The sequence below is a fragment of the Hyla sarda genome, chromosome 13 (assembly GCF_029499605.1).
Source record: "Hyla sarda isolate aHylSar1 chromosome 13, aHylSar1.hap1, whole genome shotgun sequence".
In the NCBI taxonomy this organism is placed as follows: Eukaryota; Metazoa; Chordata; class Amphibia; order Anura; family Hylidae; genus Hyla; species Hyla sarda.
In genome coordinates, this window is record NC_079201.1 from 5357909 (window position 1) to 5377991 (window position 20083).

At 42.5% G+C, this 20083-nt stretch overlaps 1 long non-coding RNA gene across 1 annotated transcript in view; it reads right to left on the minus strand.

The window, feature by feature from the left end:
* Positions 1-380: 380 nt before the first annotated feature.
* The window catches only part of LOC130297609 (uncharacterized), a 105241-nt gene continuing 85538 nt past the window's right edge, over positions 381-20083 (minus strand). The window contains exons 4-6 of the long non-coding RNA XR_008849616.1: positions 13386-13563; positions 4827-5410; positions 381-3576 (exon numbers count right to left, since the gene is read on the minus strand). This is a non-coding gene — a long non-coding RNA (uncharacterized LOC130297609). The remainder of the gene's footprint in view (positions 3577-4826; positions 5411-13385; positions 13564-20083) is intronic.

Consider the following 20083-nt stretch of genomic DNA (forward strand, 5'->3'; position numbering starts at 1 on the left):
GTAGAGTCCCTCAAGTCCTAGGTCATTATTATGATTTCTATTGTACATTGTCACGATCACACCCTATCGGTCCAGCTAAGACGCTAGAGAGAGTGTGATGGTGCAAGGGTTAAGGCCACCAGACCTCTGGGTATACACTACTAGTCCCAGCAAGTCACCAAATTAACCCTTAGATAAACGGGTTTCCACCAGAGCTGCCTTCAGAAAGGTGAGCTCATATATTTAGAGATCAAAGACCAGAGCTGATTATTTAAACATTTAATCTGATAAAAGGTATCACAGTGCTATATATATATATATATATATATATATATATATGTATATAAAAATACAGAAACAAATGACATACAGGTACAAAAATATATAAAAGTGTTTGGCAAGACAAGTTCAGAAAGCAAAAATGAAGTCCTTACAGCATGATGATATAGCAGTCCTTGTCAGTGAGAGTAAAGCTCTTGTCAGCTTTTGGCACAGAATTTAACACCCTGAGTCTAGCATTGTTAAATATTATATATCTGCCTTTTTGGAGGGAGACTCCATTTCCCCCTCCCCTCTGATCCCACCAGGGGGGCATCTCTGTTCCTGGCCCTTATCTGGTTGATTATATGATGGGACCAGAGTGCCCCTTACATCCTGCTGCTTCAAAGGGCCTCTGACTTCAAAGGAGATACAAACAAACAGCCAGACCCCCAATAAAATGCAATACACAAAAGGATACACCGTCTGAATGACCTCTCACCCATGTCTTGGATAATACATCACACACAGTTATAATTTATAATACACATATAGGATTTTAATAATCAGGCCTTGGGCCTGACATACATTAATTCTGTATGTTTATTATCGGTATTGTACAGTGACAATAAACTATGTGGAAAGGTTATTAGGATGTTTACACTGCATAGGACCTTCCTAAGGTCATGTGACATGGTCATGTGATGCGATCACCTGATACCCAGAGTTCCAGATGCACATGCAACCACAGGCAACAGCTACCAATGGGCTTTAGTCGAGCCCCTGATATATAAAGGGCTGTAGTCTCCACACTAGGTCTTTTAGTTCCTGGACAGTAAAGTCCTGTGCAAGTTCCATCCAGTACAGCTAGGCCAAAGCCTACAAGTCTGCAGCCACATCTAATCTGTTACTCTATGTCTACAAGTCAAGTCTCTACTGTCCCTACCAAAGTCATAACAGAAGTGAAGGGCTGCCTCATCATCATTACCACTACAAGTCCAAGCCTGAGAGGTTCCCTGTGTCCCGGTCACCTCTGTAAGAAACGTTATGCTGCCTTCTTCAGTAAGGTTCCAGTTGCATCAAAACCTGCTTTGGACTATCATTTACTATATGCCGTTTCTGGCTTGATTGTTGGTGGTGCCCTACACCAGACAACCACATCCTGGCGTCACGAACACTAAGGGTTAAAAACATCTTGCTCCAGGGGTTAATACCATCTGGCCCCACCACCTACACCGCTACACCCCATGGTCACGCCATGGATATTTCCCTACACGCTTTATTTTCTGTTGCCCTGTGTTAAAATGTGATTTCCTGTGCCAAACTGTATTTTGTGCACTTACACTGTATTTACATTGTGTGAAATTACTGTGTAGTTAAACAACATGGCAGTGGGGAATTCCAGACTTGTGCACCATGCTGCTGTAAGGAGGTAGCAGGAGGACTGGAGGTGGTAGGGGCTAATATGGGGACTGGAAATAGTAAGGGCTAATAAGGGGACTGGAGGTTGCGGGGGCTAACATGGGGACCAGAAGATGGCAAGGGCTAACATGGGGACCAGAAGATGGCAAGGGCTTACCAGAAGTGGCAGGGGCTAACATGGGGACCAGAAGTGGCAGGAACTAGTGTGGGGGTCAGAGGTGGCAACGGCTTACATGTGGACCGGAGGTAGTAGGGGCAAACATGAGGACCAGAGAAGGGAGGGGCACTGAAGAGGCTTGAACATCTGACTGCTTTTAGAAGGATATTAGTCAGCTGATCAACAACAAAATAGAAAAACAAAGAGAAAATAAATGATGGTGTCCTGGGATGATGTTTTTTTTAGGTTCTGTCTGGTACGTACAACCTGGCAGGAAGTGGTCGCGTTCTGGACGCAGCAGGGAAATACGCGAAATTATTTGTCCTGACTCTGGAGTAATGACTGTTGTTTTTTTTCATGATTATTATTATACAGGTTCTGGCCGACAGAAATAACACAGACTGCAAGAAACTAAAATAAAATAAAGGAAGTCAGACGGGGGTCACTGCCGAATGTCGCTGCTTAACAACGACCCTGGGAAAGCTGAATACCAATCCCTACGGGTGCATCTATACCAGACTGTAAAGGCAGGACAATGCACCCTAATGCTATATGTCACTCAGCTTTCCTAGATACAGATAAAAGTTTTAATATGGCTGAATAGGACTTGTGTTTTGTGCATGTGCTTTGCATTTACACTGTGTGAAATGGCTGCAGTTACTGTGTAGTTAAACAACATGGTGATGGGGAATTCCATACTTGTGCACCAGGCTGCTGTAAGGAGGTTGTAGGAACCAACAAGGCGACTGAAGGTGGCAGGGGCTACCATGGGGACTGAAGGTGGTTGGGGCTAACAAGGGGACTGAATGTGGCGGGGGCTAACATAGGGACCAAATATGGCAGCGGCTAACATAGAAGCCAAAGGTAGCATGGGCTAACATGGGGACCAGAGGTGACAGGGGCTAACATGGATACCAGAGGTGGCAGGGGCTAACATGAGGGCCGGAGGTTTAAGGGGCTAACATGGGGGCTGAAGATTTCAGGGGCTAACATGGGGACTAGAGGTGGCAGGGGATAACATGGGGACTAGAGGTGGCAGGGGATAACATGGGGTCCGAAGGTGGCAGGGGCTAACATGGGGACCAACAGAGAATTAGTTTAGTTCAATTTGATTCCTAAAGAACCTCCTAGTCTTTGGCTGCCCAGGATGGGGAATATTGCTCTAGAACAGTGTTTCCCATCCAGGGGAAGCTGTCCGGGCATGCTGGGAGTTGTAGTTTTACAACAGCTGGAGGCACCCTGGTTAGGAAACACTGCTATAGAATTGAGCAACTTTACCATCCTCATAAATGCTACAGCTGCTGACTGTATAATTTCCGGTCATAGTCGTGGTAATATGGGGGTCATAACATGTATTTACTGTGATGTCATACGCTCTCCGTGTAAATGACCTTATGACTTATTCGTATCCCATTCATGTTCGCACGATAACCAGAATGCAGTCATGTGACCATGGCCGAGGTGGAATCGACCAGCCTTTCCCACCACCCAGTCTCCATTGTAGAACGTCTTCCCTGTTGCAGAGTTTGCTCTCCTAGAGTTCAGCCCTGGACAATGCTCTAAGTACATTTCCTCACTCGCCTTCATGCAAATTCTGTGGATTTTGTCTTCTTTCAGATTCGCTGTCATTGTCACAGGAGATGAGCCGGGCCCTTCCAATATTTTCTTTGGCTCGGGCTTTGCAGCCATTAGTTCGGTTGTTGCAGAAATATTTCCCACCGGCTTCCTCTGCTAAGTGCGCAATGCTGGGCCTGGCCCCCCTGAGGGATTAAAGGGAGGATTAGAGGAGAGGTACGGGGCGAGACAACTGGAGGGCGTCCAAGGCAGCCGTGAACACTGAGGCTTCTCCCTCTCACCTATCCCCTGGCATAGACTCAATTATTACAGTAGTCCGCGCCAAAGCCACTCACTGCCGATACACCGCGCCTGAACTCCCAGGTATCTGCAGGCTCTGCGGATGGAATCGATTCCTAGGGATCAATTGAGATTACAGGATCCATAATCTCAAGGATCAATTTAAAATGAGATTTTTTTAACCCTCTGGGGTCGTTCAATAATTCCGGAATAATAACTCGGAATGTAGGTGATTTACAGAGAGTAATGGCTGCATTTCGTACCTTGGCTGGGAGTAGTAGTTTAATACTCGCAGAATGGAGACTACTACTCCAGGATCTGCCAAATTGTTATATGTTTTTAGGGCAGGTTCACATGTAGCGTATACTGCAAGCACTGGCCCCGCCTCCACACCTCACTGCGCACACAGGGCTGCCAAAGAGAAGCCCTGTGTGTCTGCTGACTGGAGAATATGCAGCAGATTTTGCACAGCATGAAAAATGCTGTGTATACGCCACGTGTGACACTACCATTAAAGTGTACCCATCAGATACAACAAATTTTTTTTTTTTAACTATATCACTCAGTACCTAATCCTGACCATGTACATATAATTTTTATGTGTCTAGCACCTTTATTTATTTTTTATTACACTTGTAATTTAGCTCACTAGTCTGAATTCCTCTCAAAGGGAGGGGGTGTGGCCTCACTGTGCAGGTCTCCGCCCCCTCCCTCAGTATGCTGTCTGCTAACATCTCCCCTAGCATTAGCAAAACTACAACTCCCAGCATGTCCTCACTGACAGTAGCCGGACACAAGGCGACAATGGGAGGATTTTTCCTCCAGCACTGAGCCCTGTGCTCACAGCTGTCAATCAAGGAAGTGTGTCCATGACATAGGTGATGATACATGGACACAGCAGGAGTAGTATGTGTCCAAGCAGGAAGGGGGGGGGGGCAGTTGTTTGACTGGCTTTCTTAGTATGAAATACTGAAAATTTTCTAATGAAAGCAATTGCAAAACCTATTGGTTATACATGCTTTACAACATATCAAAAGTTTTTGGATCTGACAGTGCCCATTTAAAGAAGCACTCCAGATTTATTTTACTTATATAGCACAGCATATACTATTATTAGAGAATAATGTCATTGTTCTTGTGCTTGCCTTGTGCTTACCTGTTTTAGCAGATGTGGCAGGCATGAGGTTTCCAGCCATACTGATTCTATTCCATAACTGAAATGATTTCCTAATGCTGCCTACATTTTCCCATGAATCCTCTGGCTTTGCAGAGAGGGTGTGTGGAGTCTGATCACTGCAACTGGTCATCTTATTAGGCTGCTGGTGCTGGAGATCACCCAGGTAAACTGATTAGACTCGTAACTGGGTTGAGGTCAGTTCACATTATGTGCAGTTTTGATGCTTTTTTTTTATACAAAGTGCAAAGTTTGCACATTGTGAATTTTTACAGTATTTTTCACACTTTTTTTTACTGCATTTTGCACAACTGTGCTAATATAGCCTCGTGTTATTCAAGGGTTAATCTTCCTCTCCATCCAGTTCCAGGATACATCAGGGTTTGAAGAGACTGTAACATGAAATTCATGGGGTCAACCACAAATCCACAGCAAAAAAAGATTCACCAAGGGGAGCAGGAAATGAGCGCCCGGCCTGTTCTGAGGTTCCCACAGAAATCCACAATTCTCTGCTGACTCCGTGGTGTTTCCGGCCTCTGGTGGAGACGTCACTGATGGATCGGTTTCTAGAGAAATAATTATTGTGAATTAAATGATACAGAAGGCGAATGGAGGAGAATGTGGCTCCAATAACTACTGGATCTAAACTTCAGGCTATAGTTAGGGGCCCCGAGGGGTGATATATGGCCCTCACCCCTGAGAGGTTCTCATGTGGACACGTATAATGTCTCCAACACTGCCTAAATAACTTGCCTAAATAATGCAACCCAACACAGAAGACGCCCGTCATATTATACTACACTACACTACTGAACCAATGGTAACAAATACTACTATAATAGAGCCTACAACAGTACTAACCTAATAGATCCTACCACAGTACTACTATAATAGAGCCTACCACAGTACTAATCTAATAAAGCCTACCACAGTACTAATCTAATAGAGCCTACCACAGTACTACTATAATAGAGCCTACCACAGTACTACTATAATAGAGCCTACCACAGTACTACTATAATAGAGCCTACCACAGTACTACTATAATAGAGCCTACCACAGTACTACTATAATAGAGCCTACCACAGTACTAATTTAATAGAGCCTACCCCAGTACTAATCTAATAAAGCTTACCACAGTACTAATCTTATAGATCCTACCACAGTACTACTATAATAGAGCCTACCACAGTACTACAATAATAGATCCTACCACAGTACTACTATAATAGAGCCTACCACAGTACTGCAATAATAGATCCTACCAGAGTACTACTATAATAGAGCCTACCACAGTACTACTATAATAGAACCTACCACAGTACTAATCTAATAGATCCTACCAGAGTACTACCATAATAGAGCCTACCACAGTACTACTATAATAGAGCCTACCACAGTACTGCTATAATAGAGCCTACCACAGTACTACTATAATAGAGCCTACCACAGTACTACTATAATAGAGCCTACCACAGTACTACTATAATAGAGCCTACCACAGTACTAATCTAATAGATCCTACCAGAGTACTACTATAATAGAGCCTACCACTGTACTAATCTAATCGATCCTCCCACAGTTCTACTATAATAGAGCCTACCACAGTACTACCATAATAGAGCCTACCACAGTACTACTATAATAGAGCCTACCACAGTACTACTATAATAGAGCCTACCACAGTACTACTATAATAGAGCCTACCACAGTACTAATCTAATAGATCCTACCACAGTACTACTATAATAGAGCCTACCACAGTACTAATCTAATAGATCCTACCAGAGTACTACTATAATAGAGCCTACCACAGTACTAATCTAATAGATCCTACCACAGTACTACTATAATAGAGCCTACCACAGTACTAATCTAATAGAGCCTACCACAGTACTAATCTAATAGATCCTACCAGAGTACTACTATAATAGAGCCTACCACAGTACTACTATAATAGAGCCTACCACAGTACTAATCTAATAGAGCTTACCACAGTACTACTATAATAGAGCCTACCACAGTACTAATCTAATAGATCCTACCACAGTACTACTATAATAGAGCCTACCACAGTACTAATCTAATAGATCCTACCAGAGTACTACTATAATAGAGCCTACCACAGTACTAATCTAATAAAGCCTACCACAGTACTAATCTAATAGAGCCTACCACAGTACTACTATAATAGAGCCTACCACAGTACTATTATAATAGAGCCTACCACAGTACTACTATAATAGAGCCTACCACAGTACTACTATAATAGAGCCTACCACAGTACTAATTTAATAGAGCCTACCCCAGTACTAATCTAATAAAGCTTACCACAGTACTAATCTTATAGATCCTACCACAGTACTACTATAATAGAGCCTACCACAGTACTACAATAATAGATCCTACCACAGTACTACTATAATAGAGCCTACCACAGTACTACAATAATAGATCCTACCAGAGTACTACTATAATAGAGCCTACCACAGTACTACTATAATAGAACCTACCACAGTACTAATCTAATAGATCCTACCAGAGTACTACCATAATAGAGCCTACCACAGTACTACTATAATAGAGCCTACCACAGTACTGCTATAATAGAGCCTACCACAGTACTACTATAATAGAGCCTACCACAGTACTACTATAATAGAGCCTACCACAGTACTACTATAATAGAGCCTACCACAGTACTAATCTAATAGATCCTACCAGAGTACTACTATAATAGAGCCTACCACTGTACTAATCTAATCGATCCTACCACAGTTCTACTATAATAGAGCCTACCACAGTACTACCATAATAGAGCCTACCACAGTACTACTATAATAGAGCCTACCACAGTACTACTATAATAGAGCCTACCACAGTACTACTATAATAGAGCCTACCACAGTACTAATCTAATAGATCCTACCACAGTACTACTATAATAGAGCCTACCACAGTACTAATCTAATAGATCCTAACAGAGTACTACTATAATAGAGCCTACCACAGTACTAATCTAATAGATCCTACCACAGTACTACTATAATAGAGCCTACCACAGTACTAATCTAATAGATCCTACCAGAGTACTACTATAATAGAGCCTACCACAGTACTAATCTAATAGATCCTACCACAGTACTACTATAATAGAGCCTACCACAGTACTACTATAATAGAGCCTACCACAGTACTAATCTAATAGAGCCTACCACAGTACTAATCTAATAGATCCTACCAGAGTACTACTATAATAGAGCCTACCACAGTACTACTATAATAGAGCCTACCACAGTACTAATCTAATAGAGCTTACCACAGTACTACTATAATAGAGCCTACCACAGTACTACTATAATAGAGCCTACCACAGTACTACTATAATAGAGCCTACCACAGTACTACTATAATAGAGCCTACCACAGTACTAATCTAATAGATCCTACCACAGTACTACTATAATAGAGCCTACCACAGTACTAATCTAATAGATCCTAACAGAGTACTACTATAATAGAGCCTACCACAGTACTAATCTAATAGATCCTACCACAGTACTACTATAATAGAGCCTACCACAGTACTAATCTAATAGATCCTACCAGAGTACTACTATAATAGAGCCTACCACAGTACTAATCTAATAGATCCTACCACAGTACTACTATAATAGAGCCTACCACAGTACTACTATAATAGAGCCTACCACAGTACTAATCTAATAGAGCCTACCACAGTACTAATCTAATAGATCCTACCAGAGTACTACTATAATAGAGCCTACCACAGTACTACTATAATAGAGCCTACCACAGTACTAATCTAATAGAGCTTACCACAGTACTACTATAATAGAGCCTACCACAGTACTAATCTAATAGATCCTACCACAGTACTACTATAATAGAGCCTACCACAGTACTAATCTAATAGATCCTACCAGAGTACTACTATAATAGAGCCTACCACAGTACTAATCTAATAGATCCTACCACAGTACTACTATAATAGAGCCTACCACAGTACTACTATAATAGAGCCTACCACAGTACTAATCTAATAGAGCCTACCACAGTACTAATCTAATAGATCCTACCAGAGTACTACTATAATAGAGCCTACCACAGTACTAATCTAATAGATCCTACCAGAGTACTACTATAATAGAGCCTACCACAGTACTACTATAATATCACCTACCACAGTTCCCCTATAAGAGTGCCTACCACAGTTCCCCTCCAATAGTGCCTTACTATAAAACAGAGATATAACACACACTCTGTGTATTCCGTACAATGTTTAATACCCTGGTGAGCCGTTCACTCACCTCGTGTCTCACTCTGGAGCTGTGAATTATTCAGCCAGATAAAACAGTATGCTCGCCAGTTTGTCTAGACGCGGTGCACAATAATAAAGTCGTAACACAGTCGGCTCCTTACTATGAGACTGTATTAAATAATATTGAATACTTTTACTATATATTACACTCAGAGAGACGAGAAAAGATCATGAGGATCTGCAGTCACTGGAAGTTTATTTCTCTTCTGGTACTATCTTAGGTACCAGTGTTATTGTCACCAGCACCATCTTAGTCATCAAAATTACAGAAGCCATAAGAGAAACATATTGTGAATTTTAAGGGTCTATTGGGACTTGTTGGATCTGGCCCAACGCCAGGGCTCCAGAGGGAGCAGGGTCTTACATATACTCCATAGTCCTTGGCAGATGAGAGTCCGGAGTAATGGTACCTTGCCTGGTGTTAGTTCTCAGGGATGCTGGGCCGGGCCTTGTGGTTGCTCATAGTGTTTGTTTGGAGAGGGTGGGCCTCTGTGCATAGGGCTGTGAGACCACAGGATCTGCTGAGTATGACCTGTGTTGTCTATCGAAGGTGTGCTTATTTACATACAAAGTACTTCTAAAAGGAACAGTCAAATAATCGACTAGGTTTTGTTTGAGAGCCTCAGCATGGAGCTTAGCTGTGCTACAAGTGACGAAAACTTTCCCACTGCTGCTAGTAAATAGGGATCAAGGAGTAAACTCTGGGACATCTGTCCCACGAGAAGATGGAGGTCAAGACTCTCACACAGTGGTGGCCTGACTGGGAAATGTCTACAGCTGGGAGGCACCAGAGATAGATGTACTCACAATGGTTAAAGACTGCGCCAATGAGCTATAGGGTCACAGTTGACCCATTGTGTGCACCACCCTGGTGCATGGTCCCTTAGGAGGTTTTGCTCCTTTCCCTGTTGTGTATTAAGCCCCATCTTGGGTTCTGGCTTTGCCACAATAAGGATTTAAATTCTGATTCCTAAAGTGGGACAACTGAGTCAAAAGCCCACTGAGCTGTCCATTGTATAAATCAAATAACCACATAGACAGTGGGTCATATAGGAGACCCCACAACCAGATCCTACCCTATACACCTTTTTATTACAGACCCCCTCGGATCATCGGCCAATACTTACTGAGCGTCCTCCATCTTCTCTCACAAACTGGTCATACTATAGAGATTTTGGATGGCCAAAGAGGTAATGACCAATGGCACCAGCAAGTCTGATATGTGCCACCTAACCAAGAGTTTTGTTTTTTGTTGGGTGCTGTTGTTGAAAAATAATTTTTGGGAGCCATATCTGCATCCCATCAATGGAAGCCAGGCCTGCAAAGTGTCATACGATGTTTATATTATACTGCCATAAAAAGGAGAACCCTACAGTGCCCACATAATACTGCCACATGGTGCTTACAAAAGGAGTACTATATAGCGCGCAAACTAATGCCCATATAGGAGGGCCATATATTACCTACATAATACTGCCATAGAGCGCCTACAAAGGAGAACTATACAGTACCCACATAATACTGCCATACAGTGCCTACAAAGGAGAACCATACAGTACCCACATAATACTGCCATACAGTGCCTACAAAGGAGAACCACACAGTACCTACATAATACTGCCATACAGTGCCTACAAAGTGGAACTATACAGTACCCACATAATACTGCCATACAGTGCCTACAAAGGAGAACTATACAATACCAACATAATACTGCCATACAGCGCCTACAAAGGAGAACCATACAGTACCTACATAATACTGCCATACAGTGCCTACAAAGGAGAACCACACAGTACCCACATAATACTGCCATACAGTGCCTACAAAAGAGAGCCATACAGTACCTACATAATACTGCCATACAGTGCCTACAAAGGAGAACCATACAGTACCCACATAATACTGCCATACAGTGCCTACAAAAGAGAGCCATACAGTACCCACATAATACTGCCATACAGTGCCTACAAAGGAGAACTATACAGTACCCACATAATACTGCCGTAGAGTGCCTACAAAGGAGAACCATACAGTACCTACATAATACTGCCATACAGCGCCTACAAAGGAGAACCATACAGTACCCACATAATACTGCCATACAGTGCCTACAAAGCAGAACCATACAGTACCTACATAATACTGCCATACAGTGCCTACAAAGGAGAACTATACAGTACCCACATAATACTGCCATACAGTGCCTACAAAGGAGAACTATACAGTACCCACATAATACTGCCATACAGTGCCTACAAAGGAGAACTATACAGTACCTACATAATACTGCCATACAGTGCCTACAAAGGATAACCATACAGTACCCACATAATACTGCCATACAGTGCCTACAAAGGAGAACTATACAGTACCTACATAATACTGCCATACAGTGCCTACAAAGGAGAACCACACAGTACCCACATAATACTGCCATACAGTGCCTACAAAAGAGAGCCATACAGTACCTACATAATACTGCCATACAGTGCCTACAAAGGAGAACTATACAGTACCCACATAATACTGCCATACAGTGCCTACAAAGGAGAACCATACAGTACCCACATAATACTGCCATACAGTGCCTACAAAAGAGAGCCATACAGTACCCACATAATACTGCCATACAGTGCCTACAAAGGAGAACTATACAGTACCCACATAATACTGCCGTACAGTGCCTACAAAGGAGAACCATACAGTACCTACATAATACTGCCATACAGCGCCTACAAAGGAGAACCATACAGTACCCACATAATACTGCCATACAGTGCCTACAAAGGAGAACTATACAATACCAACATAATACTGCCATACAGTGCCTACAAAGGAGAACTATACAATACCCACATAATACTGCCATACAGTGCCTACAAAGGAGAACTATACAATACCAACATAATACTGCCATACAGTGCCTACAAAGGAGAACTATACAATACCCACATAATACTGCCATACAGTGCCTACAAAGGAGAACCATACAGTACCCACATAATACTGCCATACAGTGCCTACAAAGGATAACCATACAGTACCCACATAATACTGCCATACAGCGCCTGCAAAGGAGAACTATACAGTACCTACATAATACTGCCATACAGTGCCTACAAAGGAGAACTATACAATACCCACATAATACTGCCATACAGTGCCTACAAAGGAGAACCATACAGTACCCACATAATACTGCCATACAGTGCCTACAAAGGATAACCATACAGTACCCACATAATACTGCCATACAGCGCCTGCAAAGGAGAACTATACAGTACCTACATAATACTGCCATACAGCGCCTACAAAGGAGAACTATACAGAACCCACGTAATACTGCCATACAGTGGCCTACAAAGGAGAACCATACAGTACCTACATAATACTGCCATACAGTGCCTACAAAGGAAAACCATACAGTACCCACATAATACTGCCATACAGTGCCTACAAAGCAGAACCATACAGTACCTACATAATACTGCCATACAGTGCCTACAAAGGAGAACTATACAGTACCCACATAATACTGCCATACAGTGCCTACAAAGGAGAACTATACAGTACCTACATAATACTGCCATACAGTGCCTACAAAGGATAACCATACAGTACCCACATAATACTGCCATACAGTGCCTACAAAGGAGAACTATACAGTACCTACATAATACTGCCATACAGTGCCTACAAAGGAGAACTATACAGTACCTACATAATACTGCCATACAGTGCCTACAAAGCAGAACCATACAATACCTACATAATACTGCCATACAGTGCCTACAAAGGAGAACTCTACAGTACCCACATAATACTGCCATACAGTGCCTACAAAGGAGAACTATACAGTACCCACATAATACTGCCATACAGTGCCTACAAAGGAGAACTATACAGTACCTACATAATACTGCCATACAGTGCCTACAAAGGAGAACTATACAGTACCTACATAATACTGCCATACAGTGCCTACAAAGGATAACCATACAGTACCCACATAATACTGCCATACAGTGCCTACAAAGGAGAACTATACAGTACCCACATAATACTGCCATACAGTGCCTACAAAGGAGAACTATACAGTACCTACATAATACTGCCATACAGTGCCTACAAAGGATAACCATACAGTACCTACATAATACTGCCATACAGTGCCTACAAAGGAGAACTATACAGTACCTACATAATACTGCCATACAGTGCCTACAAAGGAGAACCTGTTGACCTAGTAGATCCCTATCAGGAGACAATAGTCCCTCTTCCTGGTTGTTATAGTCCATCCAGTTGATATGTTGTGGATTCACATGAAGTCTCTTCAGATGAAATTCACGTCGTAAAATGAAACAAACTGCGTTCACTGGAAAAAGGAAATAAAATCATAAAATATTCTATCAGTGACAAAGAATCGTAAGGATTGTTCGAGACATTATAGTGGAAACAATATAAAGAGTCCCTTCAGCAAGTTCTACAGTCATTATCCTGTACCCCAAGTGTTATCATCCTGTACCCCAAGTGTTATCATCCTGTACCCCGAGTGTCATCATCCTGTACCCCGAGTGCTATCATCCTGTACCCCAAGTGTTATCATCCTGTACCCCAAGTGTCATCATCCTGTACCCCAAGTGTTATTATCCTGTACCCGAGTGTTATCATCCTGTACCCCGAGTGTTATTATCCTGCACCCCGAGTGTTATCATCCTGTACCCCGAGTGTTATCATCCTGTACCCCGAGTGTTATCATCCTGTACCCCGAGTGTTATCATCCTGTACCCCAAGTGTTATCATCCTGTACCCCAAGTGTTATTATCCTGTACCCCAAGTGTTATCCTCCTGTACCCCGAGTGTTATCCTCCTGTACCCCGAGTGTTATTATCCTGTACCCCAAGTGTTATCATCCTGTACCCCGAGTGTCATCATCCTGTACCCCAAGTGTTATCATCCTGTACCCCAAGTGCTATCATCCTGTACCCCAAGTGCTATCATCCTGTACCCCAAGTGTCATCATCCTGTACCCCAAGTGTTATTATCCTGTACCCGAGTGTTATCATCCTGTACCCCGAGTGTTATTATCCTGCACCCCGAGTGTTATCATCCTGTACCCCGAGTGTTATCATCCTGTACCCCGAGTGTTATCATCCTGTACCCCAAGTGTTATCATCCTGTACCCCAAGTGTTATCATCCTGTACCCCAAGTGTTATTATCCTGTACCCTGAGTGTTATCCTCCTGTACCCCGAGTGTTATCATCCTGTACCGCGAGTGTTATCATCCTGTACCCCGAGTGTCATTATCCTGTACCCCGAGTGTTATTTTCTTGTACCCCAAGTGTTATCATCCTGTACCCCAAGTGTTATCATCCTGTACCCCAAGGGTTATCATCCTGTACTCCAAGCGTTATCATCCTGTACCCCAAGTGTTATCATCCTGTACTCCAAGTGTTATCATCCTGTACCCCAAGTGTTATCATCCTGTACCCCAAGTGTTATCATCCTGTACCCCGAGTGTTATCATCCTGTACCCCAAGTGTTATCATCCTGTACCCCAAGTGTTATCATCCTGTACCCTCAGTGTTATCATCCTGTACCCCAAGTGTCATCACCCTGTACCCCGAGTGTCATCATCCTGTACCCCGAGTGTTATCATCCTGTACCCCGAGTGTTATCATCCTGTACCCCAAGTGTTATCATCCTGTACCCCGAGTGTTATCATCCTGTACCCCGAGTGTTATCATCCTGTACCCCAAGTGTTATTATCCTGGGTTTTGTAGACTCATGAAGTTGTTATCTAGACATGTGCGGTGTGGAGTAGACCGGCTGTTTGTACTGTGTCAGGCTTTATTGCTCCTGTCTCTTATCAGATTGTTCTGGAATGTCTTGTATACAACATCCATCACATTCCACCTCCCCCACATTATCCAACCATGATCCATTACTGGTGTCCAGGTCCACGGTTACCTGCAATATACCTGGTTATTGAAAGTCTTTTTCTAATTTTTATCTTATATAACAGTGTTTCCCAACCAGAATGCCTCCAGCTGTCTTGGCAAGCTGGGAATTGTAGTTTTGCAACAGCTGGAGACACCCTGGTTGGGAAACAGTGCTCTACAGATTGAAGTGAACCTCTGAAATCCCTAGCAATCAACTGGCACAAAGTGTTCAATTGTCCAACAGCAGCCCCGCAGGAGAAAGGAAGTATTACAGCATGTTTATTAAAATCAAATTGACTGTCACCATCGTGTGCAGGCGTGCCCATTCCCCAGATAAAGAAACACGCTTTGTAGCTGATCTACTCTTGAAGGACATCCTACTTTTAACTCAATGTACTCTAATGGGGCACCATACTTTCTCATATAGTCTAATTCCACACTATTGCTATACACTTCATGGCCACGTTATTAGGAGCACCTTGCTAGTCCCAGTCCAGACCCTTATTCTACTTCCTACAAGGTGCTGGAAACGTTCCTCAGCGATTTTGGCCCATATGGACATGATGACATCACACAGTTCCTCCATATGGACATGATGACATCACACAGTTCCTCCATATGGGCATGATGACATCACACAGTTCCTCCATATGGACATGATGACATCACACAGTTCCTTCTTATGGATATGATGACATCACACAGTTCCTTCTTATGGATATGATGACATCACACAGTTCTTCCATATGGACATAATGCCATCACACAGTTCCTCCATATAGACATGATGACATCACACAGTTCCTCCATATGGATATGATGACATCACACAAATCCTCCATATGGACATGATGACATCACACAGTTCCTCCATATAGACATGATGACATCAAATAGTTCCTCCATATGGACATGATGACATCACACAGTTCCTCCATATGGACATGATGACATCACACAGTTCCTCCATATGGACATGATGACATCACACAGTTCCTCCATATAGACATGATGACATCACACAGTTCCTCCATATAGACATGATGACATCACACAGTTCCTTCATATGGAAATGATGACATCACACAGTTCCTCCATATAGACATGATGACATCACACATTTCCTCCATATGGACATGATGACATCACACAGTTGCTCCATATGGACATGGTGACATCACAGTTCCTCCATATAGACATGATGACATCACACAGTTCCTCCATATGGACATGATGACATCACACAGTTCCTCCATATGGACATGATGACATCACACAGTTCCTCCATATGGACATGATGACATCACACAGTTTCTCCATATGGACATGATGACATCACACAGTTTCTCCATATGGACATGATGACATCACACAGTTCCTCAATACGGACATGACGGCCTGTGCTGGTACAGGGCCGGTTGTGGGGTGTTGTAGGGTCAAGCTAGGACAGGATTGGGCTTGGTATAGTCTGTGCCCTCTGCATCTATAACATGATAAACAGTCTAAGCGTCTTGTGATACTTACCCTACGTGCTTATAATTTCACAAAAATTTGGCAAATTAAAAAAAAATATTTAATAATAGATTTAATGCAATCAAATCATTTTCCTAAAGTGTCCTATAACTTAATAACATTTAAGCATGACTATTTGGAATAGCCCATCCCCAGCACTAGAGAGTGAGGACACCATACTCCATTGTCCACCCATCCAGCCTCTACCCTAGAGCAGCGTGACCAACCACCCAACAACTGTCTTAGGTGCGCCACTCCGTGTTCCCTTGGAAAGGTAGCAAGACTTTTTGGGGCTAGCTAGAGGACCAAGGAGAAACTTAAATTACTTTGCAAATTATCTGTCTACAGCACCTATGCAGACCTATGTGTCTCCATGGTTACAGACTTCATTCAAACTTTGTGTAGTCTGGCTCTGGTTCATTTTGCTTCATTTTTCATTTTAGAACAATGAATAAAACTGGTGTAGACCAAATTCAACTGACCATCCCACTCCTCTCCGGAATTTACAATGCTGACTTCTCTGTATCTTTACAAATTGGACATAAAACAGAGAGCAGAAGATCCAGAAAAGACCCTGCTTTCCTTCACCCTGCCCCTCCGCTGTAAATTAGTCCCCCCACCGGTCATCTCAACACTGCTTGACCTAAACAAACCTTAAAAGCAGATCCAGACACTCTACTCCTTGGAAACATGGACTCTTTGAAGTTGGTTAAGAACTCATTAGCCAGCTACATATATATATATATATATATATATATATATATATATATATATATCAAGGAGAAGGTTGAACGTCATCCAGATCACCCAATAAATCAGCACTCGCTCCTGTCTCTGGCCTGATAACAGGGACCGACCCATAAGGGAGCCAAGGTATTAGTGAGGGGATAATTCAGAGGGAAACGCAAAACAGCAGCTATGGCCTAACCTCCCCCTGACAGCATCAGTTGCCACGTTCCAGGCCTTGGAGAAAGGTTACAAGGTTGTGAAGCAGATTTCACTAATAATCTGTGAGGGGAATATTTCTGGATCATTCAATGAGCCGATGAAGATGGCATCACTGGGCCTTCACCGCAGGACGTAATCATTCGGCCATCACCTGGTCTGTTTACATGTCCTGTTTTCAGACTAGAGCGAGGAGCGAGGGGAAGAGCGGCCGGGTGAAACTAGGGTTAAAGGGGTACTCCAGTGGAAAACTTTTTTTTTTAATCAACTGGTGCCAGAAAGTTAAACAAATTTATAAATGAAAAGTAGAAAAGGGTGAACTTGCACTCACCTTTCACGTAGTTCATTCATTCAAGGGACCTCCATGTAGCAGGGAGACATATAGATGAGAGCGCTCTGAGCGCTCTCATCTATATTTATTTTTATTTATTTAATTTATTTATTTATATACAGATATACAGATTATATACAGATATATACAGATTCCGCAGCGCTTACAATTATGGGGTACAAACAAATGTCTCCCTGCTACACGGAGGTCCCGTGAATGAATGAACTACGTGAACGGTGAGTGCAAGTTCACCCTTTTCTACTTTTGATGTATTAAGAACTTTTCTTCACTTTCTTTGGAACTTGGCACCCCGTTAGTAGCATCTTTTAGGCAGCTTCGGTCACTGAACACTTATGGGACTGTGATTTATATGCTTATCGAATCTAGTTGCTATTTTAGACTGTGCTCTCTGTTTTTTTTCTATTTTTAGATTTGTAAATGACTTCTATTAAAAAATCTTTACCCTTCCAGTACTTTTTAGCAGCTGTATGCTACAGAAGAAATTCTATACTTTTTGAATTAATATTTTGCCTTGTCCACAGTGCTCTCTACTGACACCTGCTGCCCGTATCAGGAACTGTCCAGAGCAGGAGAAAATCCCCATTGCAAACCTATGCTGCTCTGGACAGTTCATCAAACAGGCCGCAGGTGCCAGTAGAAAGCACTGTGGACAAGACATAAAAGAAATTCAAAAAGTATAGAATTTCCTCTGTAGCATACAGCTGCTAAAAAGTACTGGAAGGGTAAACATTTTTTAATAGAAGTCATTTACAAATCTGTTTAACTTTCTGGCACCAGTTCATTTAAAAAAAAAATCAATAAATAATGTTTTCCACCGGAGTACCCATTTAATGTAACCCAAGTCAGAGTATTGCAAGAAATGTCCTGAAAGTGGCCCACCTTTATTCCCAGCTCTATACGGTGCCCAAAGCCAGAATTTTCTGGGGATGTGGTTGTTGGGTGCTTTGTTTCCCAAGGCACCCTATGCCTTGCCGGTCAGCATCAAAAGGCTAAGAGTCTCTTTTCTTGTTCAATCCGAATATTTCAGCAAATCTGAATAGAAGTCATTTACAAATCTGTTTAACTTTCTGGCACCAATTGATTTAAAAGAAAATGTTTTCCAGTGGAGTACCCCCTTTAAAAGGTTCTTGCCCAGTTCTCATGTTCCTAGTTTCTAACAGTTCTTGCACAATTCTTAGGTTCCCTGTTTCTAAGGGTTCTTGTCCAGTTCACAGGTTCTTTGGTTCTAAGGGTTCTTGTCCAGTTCTTAGATTCCCTGTTTTTAGGGTTTCTTGCCCAGTTCTTAGGTTCCCTGCTTCTAAGGGTTCTTGTCCAGTTCACAGGTTCTTTGGTTCTAAGGGTTCTTGTCCAGTTCTTAGATTCCCTGTTTCTATGGTTTCTTGCTCAGTTCTTAGGTTCCCCATTTCTAAGGGTTCTTGCCCAGTTCTTAGGTTCTGTTTCACCCTCCTTACAAGTGAAATATTGTTGTTGCCCCTTTTTCTTTCTATTGGGTGGGACTAACTGTACTGTACAAGAAAGGTCACACCCCCTAGAGTGAGACGTGTTGGCTATTTCGGGGTAAGGTCAAGGCAGGGCACTTCCTAGATATTACCTATTGCTATGCTTGCAGAAATCACTGTTGTTCACAACTGGGAACCCAAGCTCTTAAAAACACAATAAAATTCTACTTTCCGCCCAGGATCTATTTATACTCATGCAATAAAAATGTCCGTATAAATTTAGCATTTGGGTAAGTAAAAATTAGGCTTTCAGACTGGGTAGGACTGTCTGTTTGGTTTGGGGGAGGAGGTGATGCTTATGATGCTCGGTGCCTCCGGGTTATTTGTCGGGGAGGATCTGGGGACTCCCATAACAATTATTACAGGTAACAAGGTTCTGGAGCAGACAGGCCACCTTGTTGTATTATTTGCATTTTTAGAAGATGTAGGACACATTGCAATTTGGACTCCTCGTAACATCCATGAATAATAATGGAGGTGTGTCGGCCCGGTCTTCAGATATTTGATTTGAATGAGTAAATCTTAAGTATTTCATATAGGAGGTGCCTGGCACCCGGCCCGGGATCCTTGAGTTTCTGCCTAGACATGAGGAGGTCCATGTGTCTGCACTTAGAAGACACGACGCACAGTCTTCTGTGATGATC